Raw genomic sequence first — 27265 nt, 5'->3', positions numbered from 1 at the left:
CCCGAAAAAGGGACATGGGGATACCTCTGCCGGGAATCGTTAAAGGGAGAACAAAGACAACGGAAAAGGGAGATGGAAGCCCGGAGAACCAGATGATTACATCAGATCGGTATCTCATCCGTCTCCTCCTGAAATTAACATCTCCACACCACACCTGGACACAACGATTAGAGGCATTATCTTCTCGAGCAACTCTATTCAGAACCCCAGAACTGGAACATGAATATCTAATGAGGCTGCCTTGGAAGAGGGAACCCCGGAGTCCCGAGTTTCTCTCAGCGATCCAGTGTATAGAAAGAGACTGCTCCAAGCCAGAAATGTGAACTTGGGGGGTGACATATTGACTGAGTGTGTTACCGCGTTCACCCAGCGCCGATCCCGGGCTCGATGCTGTCCTTTTAATTGTGGCTGTCCAAGACTGTCATTTTGTCTCTCAATAAAATTCCAAAATTTTGATTTATCGAATTTGGTAGATCGTATTTATTACAGACATCAAACAACACACACTTTCAAGATAATATTAGTATAGGAGGTAATATAAAATATGGTCTTCATTGGAGGCCTCCAGAGGCAGTTATGGAGAAATGTCCACAAAAGTCCACCCTCCACAGGGGTACACACAGTTTTAAAAGTTTAGGAAATTAACATCATTGTCAAAAACCACCAGTTAGAAGCACAAGGGATGTTGCAGTCAGAAGTGAGAGGAAAGCTAATGTCTTCACAATTTGATGGGTGAAGGCACAGGTGTTAACATCTTCAAATAGATCTTAATGTCTCTGACTTTGGGCAGCAGGGTTGTTCCAGAGTCCAGGCAGCTCGGCTTCTGAAACAAAGGTCTGCAAAAGCCTGAATTTCTGAACTTTGGGGTAAAATAAAAGGTTCAAGGGGGTAATATGTGGTAGGCGCTTCAGGAAAGCTGTACCTTCCTAGCATCACTGAAACCGCAGGAAAAACAAAAAACCCTCCAACAATATTTTTAGTGTTAGAGAATGAGGACATTACTTTTTCTGGCCCGGATGTACGAAAGAAATAATTTCATCCACACGTAGCCCAGGTGTGCAGAGAAAAATCACTCCAGAACACATGAATTTCACCTGATTTTCACAAACTTCATACAGTCAAAGCCCATAGAGATTCATTGGTTCAATGTTCATTGGTTCCAAGTTACATAGTTCTTAGTATTTGCTTTCCTGTTGGTTACAGATCTCTTCTTCTCTGATGCTAATTAGGTCCTCATTCTTTTCTCTCCTTTCCCAGCCCAGGTGCCTCTGACCATTGCAGGTTTATTGTTTGGAATTGATGGTTAATGGCCCTTGGTGGTCGATCTCTTTGGGGTATCTTCTGTGCTACTCCCAGTTTGTTGAGACAGGTAAGCTCATCAGGCTGGAACAATGGAACAATGTTATGCTCGCCTGGTGGAACAATGCCCTGGAAAGACATAGAAATTTCCTTCCCCCCGAGGCAAAAGCTTGATGATATCAAAGGTCTTTTCCAGTGTAGTTCATTCTGTGAATATTTTAAATTTCCTATCTCCAACACTAGTTCCTCAGCCAATGGGGAAAAGGAAGAAGCCAACATGCAGCCGGGAGTTAAGGATAAAGGGAAGCTGCACCCTCCGAAACCCAGAGAGAGAAAATCCCTAAGGCAGAAGCCCTGGTAAACTCTCTCCCTTTATCTGGATAAAGATGAAGGATTCTTCTGTCTCCTCTTCTGACATAAAACTCTAACATTGGTGGATTTTCCTGACAGAAGTGATGGGAAGGACAGGAGCAGGAGTGTTACCAGTGTTGCCATGTCGCTGGTAGACGAGGAGGACGAGGCCGAAGGCTCCAAGGGGGGGGAAGGAGCTCCTGATTGAGGATGTGAAGGATGAGAGGCTGTGCAGAGCACTGCTGAGTTCTGGGGGTCCATGGTGTTTACGGCAAGACCATGCAGAAAATTGAGCAATACATCGGGGAACAGTCGAGGGCTGCCAAGGTTTTGGGGCCTGTGGAGGTGGCCCTGAGTACCAGCTGATTGTGGACACCAACAACCTCATGGTGGAGACTGAGAACAAGCTCAACATCATCCACAAGTTCATACAGGACAAAAATAGTTCCTGGAGCTGGAGTTGCTGGTGCCTAACACCCTGGATTACATCCAAACTGTCAAGGAATTGGGGAACTCCCTGGATAAATGCAAGAGCAATGAGAATGTGCAGATCTAGGCCAATGCCACCATCATGATGATCAGCATGATGGCCTCCATCACCGAGGGGCAGCAGCTGGAGGAGGAGGAGCTGGGCAGGATTAAGACAGGATTGAGTGACGTGTCACTGGTGCTGAGTGGAGCCAAGCTGCACATGTAAGAGTACATGGAGTCCCTTCATCGCCCCCAACCTCTCCCTCATCCTCAGGGCCTCCATGGCTCCCAAGATGGTGGGGGTGGCAGGGGGCCTGCCGTCCAAGCTGCCAGCCTGCAACATCCTCCTGCTGGGGGCCCAGTGCTGGACACTGCCTGGCTTCTCCTGCGCCTCCATCCTGCCCCGCACCGGCTTCATCTACCACAGCGACATTGTCCGGTCCCAGCCGTCGGATTTGAGAATGAAAGTGGTACAGCTCATGGCAGCCAGGGTGGACATCTACCATGAAAGCCAGGATGGGAAGGTGGGCTACGAGCTGAAGGAAGAGATCGAGCAGAAATTCAACAAGTGACAGCCGTCCTGGTGAAGCCGCTGTCAGTGCTGCTGGATGGGCTAAAGGAGAAAGGCGGGGGAGAGGTGCTGGAAGATGAAGGAATGCTTGGAGCTGGACAGAGGTACACAAATAGGCCAACTGGATGAGCTTCAGGGAGATCGAAGAGGATGCCTACTAGGAGGACCTTGGGTTCAGCCTGGGCCACCTGGGCAAGGCCGGCAGTGGCCGCCTGTGCCAGACCCAGGTCAAGGAGGCGACCAAGGCCCAGATCAGCAAAGCCCTGCAAAGGACCCGGCAGAAGCAGAGTGTCATCTACAGGGACAAATTCACAATCCCAGACTGCAGCTTGAGCACAGCCTGGAGCATGGCCTTCATCCCACTGCAGGGGTTGGAGATCGTGAACCTGCAGGAGGCTGAGAAGAGGGTGCCTGAGGCCAACCAGAAATATTTCTCCAGCATGGCCAAGTTTCTCAAGGTCAAGGGGAACAAAAATGGGATCCCCATTCCTCTGACCCCACTTGGGATCCACAAATCCCACCTTGCGAGCCCCAAATTCCCAAGGATCCACCCCAATGGCGCTTTCTCAAATTTTTTATAAATATTGGAATATGTGGTTGGAGAGAGTGTCTTGGGGCAGTTGGTGGTTGTGGGGGGTGTCAAGGAGTCCTGAAAGGATTTTGGATGGTCCTGAATAGATTTTGGGAGTCCTGGGAAAATAAATTTTAAAAATATACAGACTAGAGAGTTACAAATACGCATGTAAAGAATGCAGAGAATATATAAAACAAAAAAAGGCAAAAATCAATAGGCATCACAGCCACACAGTACTTTGATAGTTAAGAAGTTACCATGGTAACAATCTGCACTGCAGCCCCAAATGAAGCAGGCCTTGCTGCTAGTCCCCTGCTAGAACTACTGGAGCCTGATTTTTTCATTTCATAGAGTACATCAGGGCTAAAATATCAGCCCGAGAAGCAGACAACAAAACCCTGACCACTGAGTAACACATTTAACGAGCAAATAAGTGTATGAGGAACTGTTGATTTTCCTTGGCATTCAATTGACTGAATATTGCGCAAGAAACTTAAAACAACAGAAACTGGTTGAGAGCTGGGTCTGGATTAAGTTGTATTTGTGAATTTTACAGCCTCAACATCAATCTAGAACTACAGATGCCAAACTCTTATATTAATACAGCTCCCCGAAATGAGAAATATATTCCTGGGAGAGTACATCACATTAAGCAGTGCACAGGTCTCCTTTCTCAAGTTGTTTTTTAAATATCAAAAGAAATATCTACATAGTCCCCTTGTAATCCCCAGGAGTCCCCTCCATCCCTTTGAAATCCGTCACCCATGGCACCATGAATTCTGGGGCGCCTGCATGTGTTTGGTTTGTAAACACAAGCCCTGTTTATTTTCTGTCACCCAAAGCAGGCAGCTGCTCACACACTCTGCACCAGTGAACCCTGGCTCACTGTTTCCTTGACTCTCCCACTTTAATCCCACAAGAGGGCTGATGTGCAAGATACTAACCTTATCTTCTAAAGGAAGGCGTGGAAATACAAACATGTTCCATAAGAGCAGCTTGGGAAGAATTGCTTGACAGAAGGAGCAAGGTCCTGTCTGCTTTGTTGTATCCCTTCAGGCAGGCTCTGGTTATTTTGCCCACAGAAAGCTGAAAGGCACCTCCTCTGACATCTTGACATCTTCACCTGTGCCTGACACAAGCTGCTGAACAAGACTTCATAATGTGAAAAGGCTTCTCAATCACTACTGACCTGAAAGGTTGTAATACGAGATCTAAAAACCTGCAAAATTCTTTCCACCTTAGCGTTATATTCGATGTTCTACCTAATGATGCAATATGATGGTAAATACCAGCTCTGCAATCATGGATTAAGAAAAACAAAAAGGTGTTTATCCATTTTCTCAGTGGACACCTTATTTTCTGACTCTGTATCAAAAACAATAATTGAGAAAACTAAAAGGATGATCCATAGCAGCCAATGCCAGAAAATTCTGTATCCATCACAAAGTTCAAATATCATGGAAGCAAAAATGAGTAAAACAGAAGTTATACTCTAAAGATACATACCTTTATAGCCCATTAAGCACAAATGTCACTGTTGCATTTAGTGAAGAAAAAAGTAATGGTTCTGCTTACTGGGGAGTTTTGTAATTCTAAATTTCATTTGAACCATCCTTCCAGCTTCTTCAGCTGCCAGTCCTTGTGGGTTTTGTTACACAGGCCCTAGGAATACATGGACCCGCTGCAACAGCTGGGATCCAATTTCACTTTCTGTCTTACCTTACAGAACTACAAACGCTTAATGTCAGCCTTCAGAAAATTGATCCAGATCACACCCTTTGAAACTCAGCATGATGTTTTGTGCAGTTTGCTTTTGTGGGGAACTTCTGCACAAGTCCAGGCCTTCATCAGATTCATGTTTCCTCCTAACATCTGTGGCACTGGAAACATCAGACCAGATACCTTGAAGACTATTAGTAACAGAATGAGGTAGCTATAACAAACAAAACAGCAGTAAATATGTTCAACTGGTCCCAGTTCTCTCATGTTACGCTGCCTAACTTGCATTTTGTTTCACTTCTCTCATGCCATAAAATCAGCTTCCCTGCATGTACACTTTCTGTTTATAATTTGGAGCCAATGTAGAAGTTATTCACAATTAGGAATTAATTTTTTCTGAAGAACACTAAGTCCTGTTTCTTTAAAAATAAAATGCTACATGTCCTGAGTTTCTCTTAAAAATGTTTATAAATCATTCCACAAGGTTTTTCTTTGGAAATCATGGTAATTTGGCTGTGTACACATACCTCACCCACTGTTTACAGCAAGGTTTGTGGCAACTTTCTGCTGCTTTCCTAAGAAAAGTAAAGCTCATCTATCTCCCAAAAGAAGCTGTCTACTGATTTCTAAAAACAAAGTAGCTTTGGACATAATACTTATCTTGCAGCTGGCTACTAAAAAAATGTTCCCAAATACTCAGGTTTAACATAGAAATTTAGTACTAAGGGCAACAAGCTTCAAAATAATATTTTGAAGACAGTTGTTTTGAAGGGACCACAATAGAATGAATCCAGAGAAGGGCAACAGACCTAGGGAAGGGTCTGGGGGGCAAGTCCTGGGAGCAGAAGCCCAGGGGGCTGGGGTTGTTTACCCTGGAGAAGAGGAGGGTCAGGGGACACCTTATCACCCTCTTCCTCTCCCAAAGGAGGTTGTAGAAAGGTGGGGGCCAGTCTCTTCTCTAAGGCAGCCAGCAACTGGATGAGAGGAAATGGTCTGAAGCTGAGCCAGGGGAGGTCCAGTTTAGAAATCAGAAAGAATTTTTTTTCACTGGAAGGTTTATTGGGCATTGCTCAGGGAAGTGGTGGAGTCACCATCCCTGGAGGTGTTTGAGAAACAACTGAATATGGCACTCAGTTCTGTGGTCTAGTCAGGGTGTTGGTTTTGGTCAAAGCTTGTGCTTGATCCTGGAGGTCCAGCCTGATTCTATGAAGTCACAAAATGAACTAAGAGAAACAGATAACTCTGTGCCCTGCTGCCAGAGCAGATTTAACTGGACCCTGCCATAGTCAGACACTGTTTATATTAATTACAATTAGCATATTAATTAAAAGTTCTCTGCCAAAGCAGAGCTCATAGCAAGAGGAATTGATGTAGAAATGGACAGCCCAGCGCTGTGTTCTGTAAGGGTAAGTGCTTTCTTCTGCCAAGTTAAGTGCCAAATTCACCCCCTTAACAGAAAATATTAAGTTAATTATTTACATTTGTTTATTGCATCATTTTACCAAGACTGTTAAAAATGCAAACCTTAACTTCCACCCCACCCCACCTAGAGAAGCATTAGAGATGTAAAAGTATTGCCTTGTCCTTCTCAGTTATTTTAAAAAAACACACAGACCTGACTTGCACTCAGCATCATAGACAGTATTAGTCTTTCATGCAGCAGGCACACAATTACAAACTCTTAAAAGCATTCATTTCTCTGCCTGTACTGTTCTCAAACCCCAGCAGAACAGAAGGAAAACTGTCTGCTGGATATGGGAACACCACTGCTGTACTCATCCAATAATAGTGGCACATAGCAGATGACAGAATGGCTTCTATTTTGAGGTTACTAGAATTCCAATGTATTCTATATTCAACGCCACAGTGAACTTGGGTATACTTGATACTTCTGTAAGCTGAACAAAACTAAGGCTCGCTCCTCAATTCATCCTCTTCAGGACAAAAAAAAATCATTGTTACAAACATGATCTCCTGCTAGCACTCAAAAAGAAACAATTTGAAGTATTCTCTGATACCTCCACATGTTGCAAGTGAAGCAAAAGACCCTCTGCTAATTTTAAACTCTGGAGTTAAAGCCTAGTGATATATCAACTCAAGAAAGCTGCAAGCCAGTATTAAGGAAATTTTAAGTCCATAAGGGGAATTTTCAGGTGAAAAGGCATCAATCCCACAGCAAGCTTTGCTGGTATGGTTCTAGCTGAGGTTGCCATTTCAAAGTCATACCTGTAGAAAGCCACTTATCAAACCAAATGTTGCACCTGCTTTTATGCACGTATTTTAACAGGATTGTCAGTATAAGACGACACTGAAAACATGCAAGTACCGGAGACTAGTTAAATGCGCCATAAATCAGGCTGTGGCAAATGACAACAGTGCTTAATAGCAGGTACAGAATCTTACCAAATCAGCCTATTTTTACAGGTAATACTATAAAGCCTAGAATTTCTCAACACATTTTATAGCCCAGAGCAGGAAATTAATTATTGTGAGTTTTGGCAAAAAAGGACGGCTTTTCTGAATCTTTTTCTTTATCTTGCACAGCTGACCAAACCCCTTTTCTTTAACTGTAGAAAGATTTTGAGCTTTTAACTTCATGTAGATGCTTATGGAGGAAATGGTTACAGCCTGCTCAAAACAGCAGAGGACTGAGCTGGAAGAGACCTGTGGAGATAATCTGGTCCAATGCTCCCATTTAACATCGATCACCTACGACATACTGTCAGGGACCAGAATCATGAGAGGTTGGAATAGCCCAAGAATGAAGATTTCACAGTCTCTTTGAGAAGCCTCTGATCCTTCCTGACCACTTTCACAGGAGAAAGATTTCTTATCTATTCCCTTTTGCCCTTTCACTGGTGTAAGGCAGACCAATGTAGCTCTGTCACCTTTAGTGCCTGTAAATGATGGCATTTTCTTTAACTCAGAAGGCATCCCGTAAAACCAAAGTTGAATTACCTAAATAATAAAACCAGTTACTCTTCAATTTGAAGTCAAGCTTGGTAAGGAATCTTGTAGACTAACAACCCATTGAATAAAAGAGATATTTCAACCTCTGAAAGTCTCAGCTCCCACAATCTTTGCACAGGCGAGTAAGCAGCACTTCCAGGCTCTTTTCAAGCCCTGCACGATCGACTCAGTTGATACAAAGGTGAAGGGATGTACAATTGCTAGAAGCTGGCACAGACTGAGCAGCAGGTATGGAAACAGCCTGAAGCGCCAAAATTCTGATTTAGCCTTGAAACAAACACGAGCTTAGTGAATGCACAGGGCAGTCTGCCTCACAGGGTATCCAGGCAACAGAAATGGGTTTTTTTTCCCAAATTTCCTTTACTATAAACTTGAACAGTTTTTACTTAGACACACTAATAACCACTACTCTGCTCTGGAGACAGGATAAACTTGAGATGGCTGTGTTCAATTAGCAGCTTCCCTACTCTACCATTAAATCCAAATCTCTCAAAAAAGAAAGTAAAAGCAAAACAAACAAACAAAACTCCCAAACAAACAAAAAAACACCTCAAAATAAAACTGGCTTAAATTCCAACAATTTAAGCCTTGCTCATTTTCAGCAAGTACAATTATTTTTACCATACCACTAAAAAAAAATTAAAATGAAATTAAAGGACTTAATACAGGCAAGTACAAGATAAGAAGCACTGTTTTTCTAATTAAATGGCAAGACTAAAATACCCACACCGCCTTCTCACACACTTACCAGATGCTACCTGCAGGTAAATTCACACAATCCTGCTCCTTGAGCATTTAAAACTAGACTCAATAAGCTCAAGAAAACATTAACTAATACTCATTTCTGGTCTGGCAAAGGGAAGGACATGATAGGATGAAAGGATTAGATACAACTCCATTAAAACACCAAATTATGGTAGTATTTTCCTGCAGATGTTATGGCTGTGTAGGACAAGTAGCTACCTAAATAAGCTTATGCTTGATGTTCTTAGCAACTTCTAACAAACTTGCTTCTCTCTGCCCTGCTAAACTGAGTAGTTTCTGCTTGCCTCTAAGATAATTAGTAATCCCTACTGGAGAGAAAATTTCTTTGTCTATTTTCAAAGTAAACATTACTCCCTTGATCATACCCTTTAATCTGTTTCATACTTCTTAATTTAAAACCTGTAATAACAAAATTGGATATTTATTTCAGCAAATCTAGGATTTTAACAGTTCATGTGCTTGAATACACAGCAAATACCTGCATTCAAAGTTCTGGTTTTTTACCCTGAATCTGACTTGGAAAGAATGGACATTTCCATAAATCTCAGAACAGCAGCCAGCAAGCAGCAAGGACTCAGGAAACAAGTCAATGAAAGCCAATTATGTAACTAAAGACAGAAGGATGAATTGAACTCAGGTACTTGTGAAATTCATTACTGGAGATTCGGCCTTTGCCTCAGTACAGCTTGAAGATTAAAAGTTTAATAGTCAAGCTATGTTTTAGATAACAGGTTAATTCCCTTCCTCCCTACCCTGTCCCTCCACCTTAAATCAAGTAAGACCAGCTTTCATTTGTAAACAGCTGGGTGGAACCACTGAACTGAGATCACATGCCCTCTGGGATTTTAAGTGACTTCCATTCAGTCCAGACAGCCTTATAACAGTGTCCTTGCTCCTCACTCTTAGATGGTTCACATAGGACTTCTAGAGTTAACAGAGCCATCAAAAGTATCAGCGTGAAGGAGAAGTCAGGGAGGAAAAATTAAACTGAGTCCCATTCCAAGAATGATTAAAGGAGAAGTTGGTGTCTGCTGTTTGCTGAACAGCCAAGTCTTGGACTTCACTTTCCCTGAAATGCAGGATATGAAATCCACATTGAGTCTCATAGCTTGGACCCTCAGCCCGACACTAAAACAGCATGTCAAAGAGCAAGGTAAAAATAATCACATGCACTTGAGTGAAACGCAATTTACCCTTAACATTTGTGCTAAAAATGTTCAGATATTATTTCAAAAAAGATAGAAAACCACCTTCCTTAAGCCGGACTCTCATTTAAATAGTGGATATTTATTTTTTTTTACTAATTCATGCCATTTAAGCTGATAACCGTTACAAGCACACACTATTAAAATGACAAGCTCTTTCAGACTAAGTCAGAATCTGAACACTTCAGAGGATGTCTGCAATTCACTTGTCACTGTCCTGCATCCCAAAGCAGACAACTGAAGCAATTACCACATTGCTGATAATCTTGCAAGCCTATTTCTTCCCTCCTGTTGCCCACCTCCATCAGGAAAATTATATTCCACCTTTAGGTGCACAAAAATGTTTCAAACTGCTGATTTGCTAAAACTTTAGCCATAGAATTTACTTCATCAGCTTAATATCCAAGGCTCTGGTATTCTGTCTAGCAGAAAGTTCCGTTTTCTGACTCCCAGTCATTGCACAGGATGAGCTACAGGCCATTTGAAGTAGTCTCTCATTCTGCCGCATGGGCAACCTCAAGCTCTGTTCCCTGCTATGAGGAATATTGACTGTCACATACACAAAACCTCAGGGATCTGGCTTCCCTTGCTGTCCTGTGCCAAGCTCTCACCCACAGGAATATCAGTTCAGCAGGCAGCTGGTGGGGCTGGCTGGCTCAGCTTCCTCCAGCAAGCTCTCCTGGGTTGTTTCTTGGGGCATGAAGTTGAAAGGCTCCCTTCCTCTGTTCGCTTCCTTTTCCCTCCAAAAGCCCTTCTGTCATCTCCCAGGTCTGATCCACCCAAGCAGCAAGGGGAGCCCATGGAGTTTTTCCATCTCCAGTCCTGCTCCTGCCTGGAGCCACTTTGATTGCTGTACTGTACACCCTAAAAGCCTCCTCCTCTGCTGCCTGGAGTAGCTGGAAGACTAAAATACTGTGGCCCCCGTTCTTCACATTCACTTCCAACTCCAAAACATTTGCTGCAGTTTGCTGTCCAGACATCATCCCCAAGGCAGTTCCCAGCCCTACTCTTTTTTTCTGATCCTTGTTCTACAGTCTTAAATTTCCATGTTATTTCTCCCCAGAAATCTCCCCTTTGATCTACTTTGGATCCAGCCGGAAAAAAAAAAAAAAAAAAAAAAAAAAAAAAAAAAAAAAAAAAAAAACGGTGGGAAAACACGATGCACTGAAAAGCTGCATTTATCACAGAAGCATTCCATGAAAGTCTGGTGATTTAAAACATGGAGAGTCATCTCAGCTAGAACTATTACAAGACAGTTTTGTGGCACTAACACACACTCTGCTTCTAGTGAACTTTTATAAATACAGCTACTCCACCCTCCCTTCTCTTTAGGGGAGAAATTCAAAGAGATTGCCAGCACATGCTCACTCCAACCTTGTTCAGAGCAAAAGACAAAAGTCTTTTGTTCAGGCTCAAAAGGCATTTATTGCTCCTGTATGATGACAAAGCCTAACTTTATCAAGTTTAAGTGGAAAGGTTTTCTTGGTATTAGCAATAGACTGAGACTGTTTCATATATCCATATGAATTTGTGCTATTAAAAGCAATCACAGCATTTTCATGGTAAGTCTACCTTAAGGAGATTCATCATTCCCAAGAAAAAGAAAGTCCCGTTATCAGCAAAAGTCGAAACTAAACTTACTTATGCTGCATTTTAGTGTACCACATTCCCTTCTGTTTTTGCAGTCCTTCCTTATGTTACATAACTTTAGCTTATTTTGTCATCAATTTGTCCTTTGTTTTTCACTTTACATCTCACAGCACCAGATCATAGGCATAATTTCTGGTCAGAAGCTGCACTGCACTTTAATTGAAAGCAGAAAAATTTTTTTGTTTAAAACCAGGATATTTCTTTTCTAACAATGGGATGACATAAGCTATGGTCTACAAAGTCTTCTCCAGCCTAAGTGATTCTATGATACTCTGGAATTAGCCTTAAGGAAATCACAGCTTTTTCTTATCAGACTTAGGAAAGCCACACCTCTATTGTCCACATTACAGCTCTTCTATGAATAAACCCAGTATTTCACTTCAAGGGCTGTCCGTGTCCATCCCAAGGTTTCTCCCATGATAAATTTAGTTTGTTTTTCAAAAAAAGCAGAGCAGCTGAAGGTCTCTTCACAATATTCACTGGGCAAAACAAGACCTCGTTATTTTAGTAACTCTCCTTGTGGCCCTAAAGTTGATGTGCCAGCCTTTCCCTTATCATAACCTCCATTTCTCAGAGGTTAATAACTGATGTAACCCTCTGCAGCTACACAGAACAATCCACAGTCTCCACCGGGGAGAAGACTCACAGGATATACTTGGTCTCTTCCAACTAAAATAAATTTCTTCCAAGCAAACAGGTCTAGCCATATTACAATGTTAAGATAATTTTCAAAACATCAAGGAAAACAAAATTGTCACTTAATAAATTCATAAAATGCTGTACTGAGTAAAATTGCGTTTTTAGCTGTAGGTATGGTCCACATTAATTTTTTGTTTGTAAACTGTTCGGAGCAGGGGTTTTTTAATCTGTTTTTTAACTATGAAGAGAAAGGCTTCCGTCCTCACAAAAATTCCACACTTGAACTTTATGACACTCTTGCATTTCAGCAGTCCTCACAGTCCAAACCAATTAAATACTGTAGTTAATACGTGAAGATTTCAATTTAAAAGACTTGTTGCAATTGTAAAAGTACTTCAAATGTTTAATCTAAAAATATTTGCTTGATTATAATGCCCTCTTACCAGTCCAAATATTAGAGCAGAAGGCCATAACCAGCTCCATTTACTTCCAGCACTTACAGAAGATTTACTACAGCTAGAGGCACTCTAAATATATTTTTTGAGAGTATATGAGAAGTTAAAGGTATTATTTCACATACTGTTTTCTAGAACTACATCTTTCACTTCTCAATCTACATCCTTTGCTCTTCTGTGTGACCCTGCTAAAGTACAAAGGCCCTGGCCCCCACTTTCTGACAGGAGTATTTAATATATATTAACATGTGGCAAACCACCCCTCCCCCCCAAAAAAAAAACCAAACCAACAAGAATTTAAAGTCGCATTAAGTGAATGTGCTGCTTTGTGCAAAGCAAATGTCCATTTCTGATGCCTTAGCACAAAGGTCCCTCAAATTCCACATGTCCACCTGAATACATGCTTTTAGAGGATGAACAAAGATCTATACTGGAGGAGTCTGAACTCTCACAATTGTTAGACACACAACAATCATCCTTCCCCTGAAAACAGCTCAGATGTGATCCTGCACTTAAAACATCTGACTGATATGATAACTCATCTTCCGTGTAGGTGAAAGACTTAACAGAGACCCTCTGGCCAAGCTGGGGCTTTAAAAACATTCTAGATGTCATGGACTTCTGCTTCTTGGGATTTCTTCCTGTTGATATGGCCACTGTACAGGCACTAAGGAGATTTAAGTGTAGCTAAATACCCACCACACTAAACCCACACTTTTCTCATACTTCATGCATTTGTAAAAATTTAAGAACTGATTATTAGCAAAACAAAACACTCCTCCCCCCACCGACTTGCCTACTGCAAGAAATGTGTAATTGTAGGATTATGCTCAATCTGTCACTGCCATTTGTGAAAGGCACACATGGAACCTGTCAGAGGTCAATGGGACTTGCAGCCTCTCACTGCCCGTCTTGTATGTGACTTGATGCTCTACTGTGTGAAAAACAAGAAAGCATTAAACACTTGCCTTGCTATGTGAACTAAACAATAGCTGCATTTTTCATCAATGAAATAATCTATAATTTAGCTATGAAGTCAACTGTCTGTTTACTGTAAAAAGCACAGTTAATAACTTGCATCTTTCTAGCTACGACATTAATGTAAATGTCTAAAACTCCACCACTTCCCTGGGCAGCTCGTTCCAATGCCTGACCACCTTTTCAGCAAAGATATTTTTCTTAATATCCAATATAAACCCCCTGTGGTGCAGCTTGAGGCCACTTCCTCTCATCCTGTCATTTGTTACCTGAGAGAAATGACTGACTCCCTCCTTGCTACAGCCTCCTTTCAGGGAGTTGTAGGCTAACATTGAAGTTTCTCCTCAAAGCTCAGTTCTGGTTAACCAGAGAAATTGTATTTTAAGAATTGTAGAGAAATTACTGAACTCCAACTGAACAGGCTCAGTAGCAGTGAAAAAGTAAACAAAAACTCAAGTAGTTAGGAAGCAGAGATATTGAAAAGACATTTTTCAGGTACCTGCTAGTCTTCTTCAATTTGTAAAGTGATGGAAGGTAAGAACAGCTATAGACGAAAAAACCACTGAATATTCTCTTTCAGCAACAAGATGTGAGCTGCAGCAAGAAAAGGATGAGCTCATCTCTAGCAGCACCAGATTTTTCCATCCAGCATTTGCCACTTGGGTGCATCACATGTCAGATAAGATCTCAGCAGTGCAACACAGCAGAGCACACATTTGCACGTGCCTTCTTCACTCGTCACAAGTGAGTCATCCACTGCAAATCACAACCAAAGAACTGATTATTTTCACTGCAAAGAGGCAAGCTTTGTTACTTCCAAAGAGCAGAAGTTTAAGTAGGATCTTCGGATGATGGAATTGTTGCGAGGTTAGTCAGCATGCCCACAATTACCTGTGCTTCACTACTATACAGTAGCATCTTATGTATCAGTGTAAGAAAATTCTGATCAATTAAAATATCCCAAGTAACTGCTTATTCTGTTGCAAAATTGAAATTAGGACTTATCAGACTCTTCATCAACACCAGAAATAACAATGCCACAGCAATATTGACAAAGAATAATATTATTATCTCGTGGTTAACTACCTGTTTATCATACACATATATTATTTGATTATATCTTCCAAAAGAAGTTTAATACCAACAATGAACATATGAAATGCATGCTCACTGTAACCAAAGCAGCCACAGAACTCTTCCCAAGGGGCCACACTGTCCTCATCCAGCTCTGTGCTGTGAAATTTTCTTCAGCTGCTCCATTGCCCTCAGCCCTGTCTGCTCACCCCATGGCACAAAGGTCTTGCCACAGCCCAGCCAAAGCAAAATTTTGAACTGCAGCTCTGAGGTTTCCATTTGGGATGTCTTGGCCTCTGAATATTTACTGCAAAACCTGTTTTCCTTCTAACAAGAAATTGCATGACTCCAAGTTTGGGACCTGCCACTGCATGTCACATTTCTTTAAATCTTTGATAACTTTCTCTTAATTGTGAAGTTACAGAAATTCTAGAAAACTCAGTAAGAAGCAATAGATGAGAAGGAACTTGTCTTTCTATATTCTTTAGTAGGAAAAAAAAAAGCTTAAACTTATTTGAGCTCATTACTGGCACAGCACGAAGAGGCAAGAGGCATTTTTGCATTGTTTCCAAAACTCACACATCTTGGGGAACTTGGCAGGATTCCTTTTAAAACAAGCTTTCCTCTCCAGTCACCTTCCACAGAGATCGAGTTCACTACACCCTCACATTTCACTTGAGGTGTAGGAGCAAGCTGAGACTGGAGAAAACCTGGCCACAGCAAGTTTACAGAGGAAGCAGATTAAAGAATATGATCTATAGGCCATAAAGTGTAGGAAGCACCTTAAGATCATGCCTTGTTGGAGGCTTGTTCCAAAGCAAGTAAACTCCATCAAGATCAATAAGCCCTTGAAGTGGATTCCAGACAATTCATGCAGGGGAAAAAAAAAAAAATACAAAACAAAACCAAGTCCTTTCAAAGAGAAGAATAGTGAACCAGGACAAAGAGGGAGAGGCTGCAGGTAAGTGAGTGCAGCCAGAGGTAACATGAAAGGCTGCACTCAAGACACAGAAGTCTGCTGAAGCATCTCAAAGTGCCATTGCTCCATATATTGTAGAAACCATTCTTTTTATTCTTCCTCTCTTTTATTATTTCTTGAGTCAAAGCCAGGAGCTCCCTGAGCAGATCTCTGATTTCAGGACTGCTACACTCAGATGAATAATAGATACCAACTCTGAAAGGGAATAATTTGATACTTCAGATTTGCTTTAGCACCACAGCAAAGTCTTTATTGCCCATTGTCTCCACAAGTGAACGTAGCCTGCTGCACAGAAAAATGTGCATTCTCCTCTTTCCAGGACAAAATTTCTCCCCAGGACAAAAAAGGATTTGTGGCAACCTTTACTTTGCACAGGCCAGAACCTTAACCTGAGTGCAGATCTGCATATTTCCACAGATGGCACTTTCAAGTGAGGATTGTGACAACAGCAGTTGTGGGACTGAAGAAAAAATTCTTTTTCTTGCTGCTATTTATGCCATGCTCTCCGCCACAGATGTGGAAGGGTTGTGGTGTTATTCAAGCCGGCAACTGAGTAGGACACAGCTGCTCACTTGCTCCTCAAGCATTCCCAGAGGGGCTGGAGGCCACCTCCTCTCCCTCCTCCCAACATGGGGTGGACCAGGGCAGAAAGGGTTAGGAGAAGGCAGTCAGTGGCTCTCTCTACTTTCCAGGTAGCAGAACTCAGACAGGCATGGCCCACAACTTTCTTCAGGTGATGCGGATGGGCAGTAGCAGAGCCAGCACTGTCACCAGACCACACACTCTTAGAGAAATGCTTTATAGATTATATATATAGACCACTTGAGAAGCTTCCTTTCCTGATCATACTGAAGGGAAAAACCTCAGGTTTGAAGCACTATTTCCATGCAAAATAATCTCTCCTAGGCTATGAGAGTGTGTCAAGTTACATCTCTGGAGCCCTGTCCTGTACACAATTATGTCAACAGCAAAACTGACACCCACAGACCATTGCTTTGAACACACAAACAAGACACTCTTCTTTTGCTACTCTTCCTGTTGGATATAATCATGCCTCACAGATGTCTCATTCTAAACTGATTAAACTCCTTTAATGAACAATGAAGCCCTTGAAGTGTATTCCTGACATCACTTAGTGAGAAAATGACAAGTTCCTCCAAGCAGAAGGAATAGCTGAACAGGACAAAAGAAAGCTTACGTAAGTATTACAGTGGATTTTCCCGAAAGAACTTTCTAAAACACTAAACCTTGCAACAACACAGATCTGAGTGAGGAACAGAAGTCAAAATTGGCTTAACTGCAAGGTCATTTTCTACTTTGAAAGATTTTTCCCTTATCAGGATCAGTCTCATAAGACAGAGCCTCTGAGGAAAAAAAACCCTGGGCAAATATCCTAAGGTGCCAACATTTTTGCCTGCTTGCATTCCCAAAGACCTCTTCAGGAATGATTTATGTTAACAGAACAATACAAACTTGTCCTAGCAGGAACATGAACTCTGTGACTGTTCCCTTATAAAATATACTCTTTTTCTCACCTGCTCTCTTTGCAAACACCTTGAATTGCCAAAATCATCTGTCTCACCTGCCCCCAGCAGTGAGCAGGCCATGAGCCCTTCTCATAAATAACACTTTCCTTTTCCTTCTGAAACACTCTCATCCTCTCTCATAAATAACACTTTCTCGTTTCCCTTCTGACTGCAGTTCAGCTGAAGTACTAGCGCAGGATCCATGGATTCTGCAGGAGAAATCATGCGCACCCTCGAGCACTGCCCATTATATGAATGTTTTAGCGTTTATTTCATCACCGCTAAATCTGCACCAATGAGATCTTTATGGTCCCTCACAACCCAAATCATTCCATGAAGGAGTATGAAAACGCTGTGCGTCATTTGCTGTTCCTCAACTGCTTTTCAAAATGAGGCAATAATGTAGTAGCTTTCTAACTCTCCACTTGCAGAGGTGAAAATTTGTTAGATCACCTGGCCACTCCAGTGGAAGCAGATATTTCACTCTGATGGAAAAACCATGTATTCATACCAGCCCTTAGGGACATTTAAACCTTGTAAACTACCTTGTGTTCTAGGAGAGGAAAGGGAAGCACAAATATTTGTTTGGGTGCCTTGTTGGGAAAGGGAAGGGGAAATAGAATCAGTAGTATGGACATTAAAGCCATGGCAAGTTATAATCCATAGCTTACAGCTGAAGTTGCTTCAGAACTGCAAATGATACAGCAGATTGGTGCATCTTTTTGTTATACTGTAGCATCCCACAGAAAATCACCACTAGAAAGGCTGCTCAGAGCTTTCATTTTAATGTGGGAAACTATAATTGTGCTTCAGGCATCTCAGTCAAGCAGAACAAAAATTTTAAAAAAATTTGAAGCACAGACTCTAGTCATGACCCTGTTAGACACCAAATGTTTTTCATTTAATTTAACCAAGAACTAAGAACTTTCTCTGCTTACCACATTTTATGAACTTGACTGACTGCAGAGGAGGTATTTTAAGTCTCTACTGCTAAGTTATTAGTGAAAGCATTTGTAATTTAACACATGAGCATATAAAGGAAGTAAAACTTAGCTATTAGTGTATCAATAATATGTATTTATTCTGAACTTTCTGGGTTTTGGGTTTTTTTCTATTCTATTGGGAAAAAACATTTTTATAGAACATTTATTCCTTTTCAAAGGAAATTTACAGCTTGTACTACAACCAATTTGGTTCTGTTCTAGAACCCTTTCCTGATGAAAACACCAACTAATGGGGCTAAGTTGCTGATTTAAGACCAAACTGTTACCCTCTCTTGTAAAAACCTTGATGAATGTTGTCCTGCTTACCAATTAATATATATATATCCTTAAAATTTAGAATATTGAAAGGAGTATTCACAGACAGACATAAGATAAAGCCTATGGAAGGTGAGATAAGCCTGACACCTGCCTGTTAAACATCATCTGATCTTGGACTACAAATCTTTGCACTTGCCCTCTTTCCAGCTTCTACTGCAACCCAGACAGCTCTAGGAAATTTCCTGAGATAATCATGAGATTGAGAAGATTACTTGCCCAGCTTCTGAAGGGGCTAAAAGACCAGGGATGATTTGCATTTAGCCACTGGCAAAGGCATCACAGCACGATGTGCCTATAAAGAAGGTGTCATTAATTTATAACTTCATGTCACTGAATTATTGAGGCACTGGATGCTGCTAAATCAACAATAATCAATGACAGCAAATGCATGAACAGCGCTTTTTCTTCACTCTTTCAGCTACGTAGCAGATGCTCATCTACAATAACTCTGCTCCCTGCCTCCAGGGGCCCCAGCAGCAGCCAGGTTGGGACTCCACACCTCTAACTCTTGCATAACAAAAAACCAGGACACAGGAGACTGCACAATCCTTAGACTCCCTTCTACCGTTTAAGATGCAGTGCCTGGTTGGTTAAGTGATGCTAATTTTCACTTAATTTCATTTCTGGTAGTATCTGTGGTTTGTTTCTTATCTATCAGGAATCGAAACAGGGCCTCACTGAAGCACCCAACTCAATGTATTCCTTTAGATATGCAAGTATTACTTAAAAAAAAACGAAAAAACAAAAAAGCTTTTTTACCCTCAGGAATTGTAGCAGCAAATGAGAAATTGGATTCTTTGTGTCGTTCTACCACACATTACCAAATAGTCAGGAAATTTCACTAATAGGAAGTGCTAGAACTATTTTTTTCCCTGATACTGCAATTACTACTTTTACGGACATAATTAGTCTACTCCCTTCCTGGACTCAGTATGTTTGCCACACAGCACCATCCCCAAAACCCCTGTTACATACCCTCAAAGCAGCACTGTTTACATTCACACTTAGTATTTATCACACAGGGTCTGAAGCGTTTGTATATCTGCATCCAGCCCTCCTCCACAGCTTTCCATTTCTCAAACTTATCTTTGAAACAGCTGGAAGTAATTGGTGGAAAACCCTGATAATCCTACTCAGATAAGGCACAAGTAACACCACGTTTCTATTATCCAACATCGTCTAAGTAAACCAGAACATGGATCAACCTGCCTACACAGATATCAATCTTTGCGATACAGCTTTTTAAACTTTATTTGGTTATTCCATCAAATGCAGGTTAATAGGTGTCATTGGTAGCACAGGAGTCATTTATAAAACAGTACAAAGAGCAGCCACACATCCAACAACCCAGCAACACTTATTTAGAAAAACAAGTCTTGAAGCAGGACTTCTTTTTAATGCAGCTAAGTGGAAATTATTGGCTTCCTTTTCTTCAAGGTTACACCCAAGTTTCATACATGGCATGGTCCCCAGCTGTGCAAGCACTTAAGCTGCACTCATGTTAACAGATGTTAAATATTTCAGTCTCTGAAACCATGACCACAAAATGGAAAATTTCAATGGCTACATTTGAATATGCAAACTTGAAATATCCGCCTTGATGAGCAGGCAAAACACTTTCATTTCTTCCAACTTATGGATGCCTTGATTTCGAGTCTAAAAGAAGCCGATGCAATCATGCCACCTGACCTCCCAAATTCCAGCAGTGCTCAGAGTTTCTCCAGAAGCACAGAATTACCCCTCGTGCTCACAGCCTGGTTTACTCTCTCATATTTAGTGTCAAGCAAAGTGCAAACCCAGGCTGGGAACTGTGGAGCATCTAATTCTGCTGTGACCCAGAGAAGCTTCACCGACCTTTAAAGTTAAGTGAGTGTAAAATCAGTCAGGTAATGCCATTTGTTGTGAAAATCTTACACCATTTTCTTATTGGATACAATTGTGCCCAGGAAAACGGAGTGGGTACGGTCATGTGAAGCAATAAAGGAAGTGCAAATTGCAGCCTCCTGTGCACTGCTGAAGCTTTTTCAAGTTAAACTAAAACTGCTTCTTTCCAAGATGGCTCTCTCTACAGAGAGACTTTCTACTTCTCCCTGTTTAATTGCTGTGCTTGGACACAGGTTACAGGTTTTCCTTAGGCATTTGTTTACAGCAGGAAAATAAATGTATAATGCAGATAGATATAAATATTCCCTCAGTTTTACTTCAGGAAAAGAAATTCCGTGAGAGAATTAGATTGCCAAGTAACAAATGGTGATTGTCAGGCCACAGCCAGGGTAGTATTACACAGACAACTGCAGCTAATTTTTAAGTCATCAGGCAGAGGGCAAATGCAGCACCAAGCTGTGTTTCTCTCCTACTGTTGTCCATAAATATTCCTCTATACTTCAGCTTTCAGTATCTTTCATCCCTTTTACTTGACATCATCAGTTTAGCTAGCTACCTGTTGCTATTTCCTCCTTTTCTGAGAAGTGCAACCATTCCCTCTATACCTATCTATAATTTGCCTAAACAGCAGTTGATCATGTGATTCTAACACCGAGCATCCACCACAACAGGAAAAAAAAAACCCCAAAACCTAAGAAGCTCCTATGACATTAAGAGGCAGTGAACACAGCATTGCTGCCTGATGGTAGAAGGTGTTTCTCAACCCATAGAGTTCTCTCTCTAACAGGTTACTTTTTAAAGACAAAAAATTTTAACATGCATGCTTCTAAGTTTCTATATATAGCAACTTGATATTAATGCAAAGGAAAAAATACCCTCTGACAGACCTACAAAATAAAGCATGCCAACCATGTTGTGCTACATTCAGTAGCTGTACTGCAATGTGCAGGCTCACTGAAGCCTGTTGGCAAATTTGGTGTGACAAGGTAATTAAAAATTTACTGCTAAAAAATAATCAAGTTCAGCTCTAGCTCTACAAAGAATTTTAGTAATTAGTCTAGCTCTCCACAACCTAGCCAGTGCATGCTAACTACAGGAATAAATGAAAAAAGCATGGCCTTCACTTTGGGCTGGTCAGAGGAGGCTCTGGTAATGTTTACAGCAGGGTCAGTACATACATTCAGCACTTACTGTTTGGCTAAGTGGGTGAATTAAAAGTTTCACTCAGTTTTGCTGGTCCTGAAGTTTCTTTAAAATGAGGATATTTGTGAAATAGAAAAAGGCTAATGGAGGAGCAGGGCCAAATTTTCTCCCCTAACTTAATTTAGAAACCAGTCATGTGTCTGGTGTGAAGCAGATGCTGTTCTGCTCCAGTACTGCAAACAACTAGTAATGGGCACTAAATACTTTGGGAGCACTTAGGCTACAGAGCACTACTCCCAAGTAATTGTCTTTCTACTTACATAATTCTTCAGACTGATCTGATGCCTTTTCTATAAACTTTGTACTGATCTAAGAAAAGTCCAAAAGCAACTCAAAAATCTAACCTAGGGAACTAATATTACAAATCCAAGTGAACAAACCCAGTCCCACTGCTCACTGACAAATGCCAGCTTTCTTTGCAGCACCTGATCCCATGTCAAGAAACCACCTTTCAGTACACAATTTGAATGCCCACATATCTGTTTTACAGTGGAGTTATCTGAAGCATCAAACAGGCTAAAAATATTTAAGATGTCAGGAGGAAGCAAGGTCAGGCTAGATCATCATTGATATGAAAACAGTAGTCATTCTCCCAGCACAATATCAGTGCTCACTAACTCTGGACAGTTGGTCTGTCTCCAGTTTGAACCACTGCTGCCCAGTTTTGATGTACCATTTTCTCTAAAATGCTTTCTAGTGAAGGCTAGCATCTCCTTGTTTTTGTTAGAAACATCTGTCGTCGTAAAACCATCCAAGACATCAGCCCAGACCATCCCCATGTTGCTTAGTTTTACTTTACAATAAGTGAGCTCTCTGGACTCTTTACACAGAGATTCTGTTCTAGTATCAGTTTTCCAGCTCTTGTATTTAATGGATTTCATGAAATCTGCTAGATTTGACATCAGACTGGGGATGTTAAGAGGCGATTTTTGCATTCAGCATTTCTCAGTTCTTATCTTTACTAATCCTGACTAACCACTTCCACTGCCATTTTAAAGGCTGACATGTCAATGCACCATTGAAATCCTACTGACAGCATCTCTCAATGCACTGTCAGAATCCATGGGCAGCATGCAGGAGAATGTCAAACACAATTGTTCATCACTGACCACAAGCACTCAATCCACTGATAAGAAATGCCTGTCCTATTCAAAAGCCATCCTGCTCTGCAGAAACTTCTGCCATTGGATTTGAACACAAAATTCAAGCATGATACGAAAACCAGAGGGTAAAATCTCTAGAGTTTGCCTGGAATATCATATATCTAGGGAGATTAGACATCAGCATTGCTACCAGTAATGTGAGACTTCAGTGAGCATCTCCCATTGTGTGCTGCACACGTTTCACTGAAACACCAGTGCCTGTGGCTTATCGTACCAAATTCAGCTCTCCACAAGAAAAAGCAATTAGCTAAAAGTCCTGCATAGACAGGTTCAATTACATCTATTTCTCCAGAACCCTATGGGGATAAACTCTATGCAGAACCAACAGGGTTGATAATTAACAACCAAAATAGAGAAAAAAATATATATATAAATAAATGAAGTTACAGTAATTCATGAAAGAGTTAAGCTTGGAGGCAAAAGATGAAAGAAAACCTAGCAAAAAAAAAAAAAAAAAAAAAAAAAAAAAAAAAAAAAAAAAACACACCACAAAACCTATGGTAGCTTGTTGAAAATGAATTACTCAGTCTAATGTTTGCCCTTTAAGTCATTCCAGACTTACTACAATATATCTGCTAGTGTTTTGGCCTCTAGATAACCTGCCTAGTAAATCAAAGCAAAACAGTGCATAATTAAAACCTAGTCTGGTTCAGATTATAGAATACACAATTTATTTTTACAAGTAAGAAGACAAACCCCATAATTCACTTGACATTTCACCACTCTCTTGAAATATAGTCTTTCCACTGGTGAAAATAAACTGCCTAGCAGCTGTGTTATATATTTTACCTAAATGTATATTTAGATCCATGATGTGTACAGCCTAACAGATTTGTAGCAGTTTTAAGGGGCAGAGACAGTCCCTACTCAGCTTTCACACAGGCAAGTTGGGAAAACATGGTCATAAATGGCATGTGGGTAAACAGAAGAACAGTAGAGACCAGCAGGACACTTCATTAGTACCATTTAACTGAAAAATAGCCTTTACCTTATTTGGATCCCTCCATTCCCACCTGTGTCTGCAGGAACCCCGTGCTCAGAACCAGTGAGGTGTTAACAGCCCAAATTTCACAGTCTACATCCCAGTGATAAGCCCAACACCACTGACCTTTGTGAACACAGCAGTTTGTGCTGGGGGGAATATCCAGGCAAAGTCGCTGACCTGTGTCTCGAGAATGCGCCCCGCCAACACAAATTCTACCCTCAAACTCACAGAATTTCAGATAAATCCCTAATATCTGCCTCATTTCTGGCTTTCCTCAGTTCGTTTCCCTGCCCCAGCCTTCCCATTTATACAGCACAGACGCTGAAAGCACACTGAATCATTCTGTACAGCCTTAGCTGGCATGCCAATTCCATACATTTTCCAATAGCTACATAATTAAGCCTGTACACTTGATGGAAGATGCAGGAGAAAAGAGAATAGTCTCTGCACATTCTTGTCCCTTTCTTTGTGGCTCCCACTCCATCATAGACAGAACAACTGCATCCTACTTTCCTCAGTCATAAGCAACACTAACTGTGGCACATCTTGAAGTAACACAACAGTCTCTCCAGCTACAAGCTTTGAGATAGCTTCTGCAAGGAAAACAAAACCTTAATCCCAAGATAAGCAATCACCATCTTCTTTACAGCAGCCCTCAGCACTGTTTATTACTCATTACTCCATGACTGCAGGAAAGTCTGTATTGCAGTAGATCGAGAAGATAATTTCCTATTATTACTGTGTGGCAATATTTGTATTAATGCTGTGCCACAATCCCAAGGCAACTCAGCTCACAGCCAGGTATCAGAGTCTGTTATATATCTTCCACCTTGCCTTTGACAAGGAGCTGCTGGGAAGGTTTCAGCTGAAAGCAAGCACTTGCTTCAGGCTAAGTTTTGTAGATTTTCTTTATTGCTAACTCAAAGATCTCCTTGCAAACCAGGACTTCCCAGGAATTCTGACACTGTCAGTGCTGCTGACAAATTATATCACCTAAAATGGATGGGGAGGAAGGATATTCTAATAATATGGAATGACCAATAGTCCTTAGCAAAACATACTTGCATTAAATCACTCTTGGGAATTACTGAGTACCAGTAAATTCCCAGTAAAATGTTGACTGCAGACAGGAGTCAAGGACAGCCCCAGAAAATCATGCCCAGAAACATATACCCAAAGCAATACCTTTTTTGTCCCATTATCCCTGTCTTGACATGTATAAATTATCTTTTTTCACTCTTTTTTCCTGTCACATGTTAGTTACACTGGATCTGTTACATCAACCCCACATTTTTCATTCATGTGAGCAATCTGGGGCTCATTTCACTCTCCAAACAAGAGGTTATCCCATTGGCATGGCCTGAATCACTGCCAGAGGAAGGGTTAACCCTTGGGGTCATGTGGCTGTCATGGTCTGAGGGGCAGTGCTCTGAATATCGTTTCTCCTGTCCACTGAATGCCATCTGAAGGTGCTGTAAGCACACAACATCCCAGGCATGATGGCTGCTTCCACAGTCAAACAGGATAACCAACACTCTCCTGAGCATAAGGTGTCTAACACATCTTAAAGGTAAACCACCCTTCCATGGTGCCTCAACTTCAGGAGAGTGATGGTTAATTATCCACGCAGTGCAATGGGCAATGCTGTGCGAAGCATCCTTGCTCCCTGACCACCCTGCAGGCCACACTGAAGTGGGTTGGGACAACCCACATTTAGCTGTCCTCTCTGCTTCTCAGAAACCCTGATTCAGGTGGGCTCTTGTTAACTCATTTATAAATTAAAGGTACAGGGCAAGGGTCCATGTCCTTCCTTATCCAAACTGACATCGAGGGATTGTTGGATCACGTTGCATTTTCCCCATGAGAAGTACTATGGGATTCATTTGCCTGGACAGGCAAAGGCTTTGTGTGGCCTCCCATGACAGCTTCAGGCTACTGCTCCCAAGAATCGTCTCCAAACCTAGAGAGCCTGAAAAATTCAACCCCCAAGGGATCCTAAAGTTTTATATAATCTTGACTGCATTTTGAAATCTCTCCTGTCTAAGCTGATCTTCGTAATACACTGCTACTTATTCTTTCCTAAAGGGAAATCAGTAGAAGAGCAAAGACTAATTTCCACCTCCAGGTAGGTATTGGAACAAAAGCACTCTGGCTGAGCCTTCTCTCAAAGCCTTCCTCTAAGGCATTTTAAACCCAGAAGTTCCTGCCATGGACATAATTCAACAGTTTGCCCTCCAATGGCGGGGAAATCCCCGCAGGGCATTTTTCATGTAACAACACTAAATCCCTGGCTAACACATTATGTGTGTCTCAACTTCAGGAGACTGGATGATTAGTTGTGCACACAGAGCAACAGGCAATACAAAAAAAAAAAACCAAAACAGCAAAACAGCTTCCTTGTTCTCTGACCACCTTGCAGGCCACACTAATTTCATTTGGGACATCTCATGTTTGGCGTTTCCCTTTGATACTTGGGAACCTGAATTCAGGTGAGTCAGCTTTTTTTTGACACAAACCACCACCAAGACCTCTGACAGAGGAGAAATCAGGTTATCAAGAAAAAAAAAAAATCTTCATTACTAAGTTTAAGAAAGGATCTTGTAGTCTCAGCTCAACAGCCCCTAGGCTTTTACTGACAGTCCCTAAGGCACTGGACAGGAGACTCTTGTGTTCAGTGAAATGATGCTTTCTCTGTATTAATACTGGAAATAAACTATGACACCACTTTGAATCACTGGGTGTCCTTAGGAGCTTAAAATGGTTCAGCACAGATTAGGAGCAGCAAAGGAGACCAGCTGCAGAGCACGTCAAGAATGATACATGTGATAAAGCAGCAAGTGTCTGAGAATGTTCTGTGAAGTGTTCTGTGGTTAATACTCAGGTTTCATGGCTGCAGATTGGTTGTTCAGTATTGCAGAACACGAAAAAAATATTTCAAGACGGGTGGATGTCCAGGAGAAGATATTCCCCCTGCTTCCTTCGTCTTTTCCCAGATTTATGCGCTAAGCATGATGCCATATGGTCTGGAATATCCCTTGGGTCAGCTGGGGACAGTTTTCCTGGCTGTGTCCCCTCCCAAATCCCTGTGCACCCTCAGCATCCCCTCTGGCAGGGCAGTACAAGAAGCAGAAAAGGCCCTGATGTTGTACAAGCCCTGCTCAACAGTAACTAAAACATCCCTATGTTATCAACAGCGTGTTCAGCACAAATCCAAAACACAGCCCCATACCTGCTACTGTGGAGAAAATTAACTCTCCCCCAGCCAAAACCAGCACGCATGGGGAAGAAAGCAGCTCGTACGTTTCAAAGAAACTAAAGCCCCCAATTAGCCATGCACAAAACCTAATTATGACATAGGACAGTTAAGAGATAGGAAAGAAAAACTTAATTGAGCTGAGCCAAAAGCCTGTAACAGGTTGGGTACAAAAACCCAGAACTCAGCACAGCCTGTTTTACCAGCTTGTCCTCGCTACGAATCTTGG

The 27265-nt window shown here is 41.5% G+C and overlaps 1 protein-coding gene and 1 pseudogene across 3 annotated transcripts in view; one reads left to right on the top strand and one right to left on the bottom strand.

The window, feature by feature from the left end:
- ARHGAP24 (Rho GTPase activating protein 24) overlaps positions 1–27265 on the bottom strand; it is a 259095-nt gene that overhangs the window by 227063 nt on the left and 4767 nt on the right. The gene's annotated exons all lie outside the window — the stretch shown is intronic.
- LOC120753562 (U4/U6 small nuclear ribonucleoprotein Prp31-like) lies at positions 1307–3273 on the top strand (annotated as a pseudogene).

Source organism: Hirundo rustica, chromosome 5 (genome assembly GCF_015227805.2).
Source record: "Hirundo rustica isolate bHirRus1 chromosome 5, bHirRus1.pri.v3, whole genome shotgun sequence".
NCBI classification, from domain to species: domain Eukaryota; kingdom Metazoa; phylum Chordata; class Aves; order Passeriformes; family Hirundinidae; genus Hirundo; species Hirundo rustica.
This window is presented reverse-complemented; position numbering and strand designations above follow the sequence as displayed.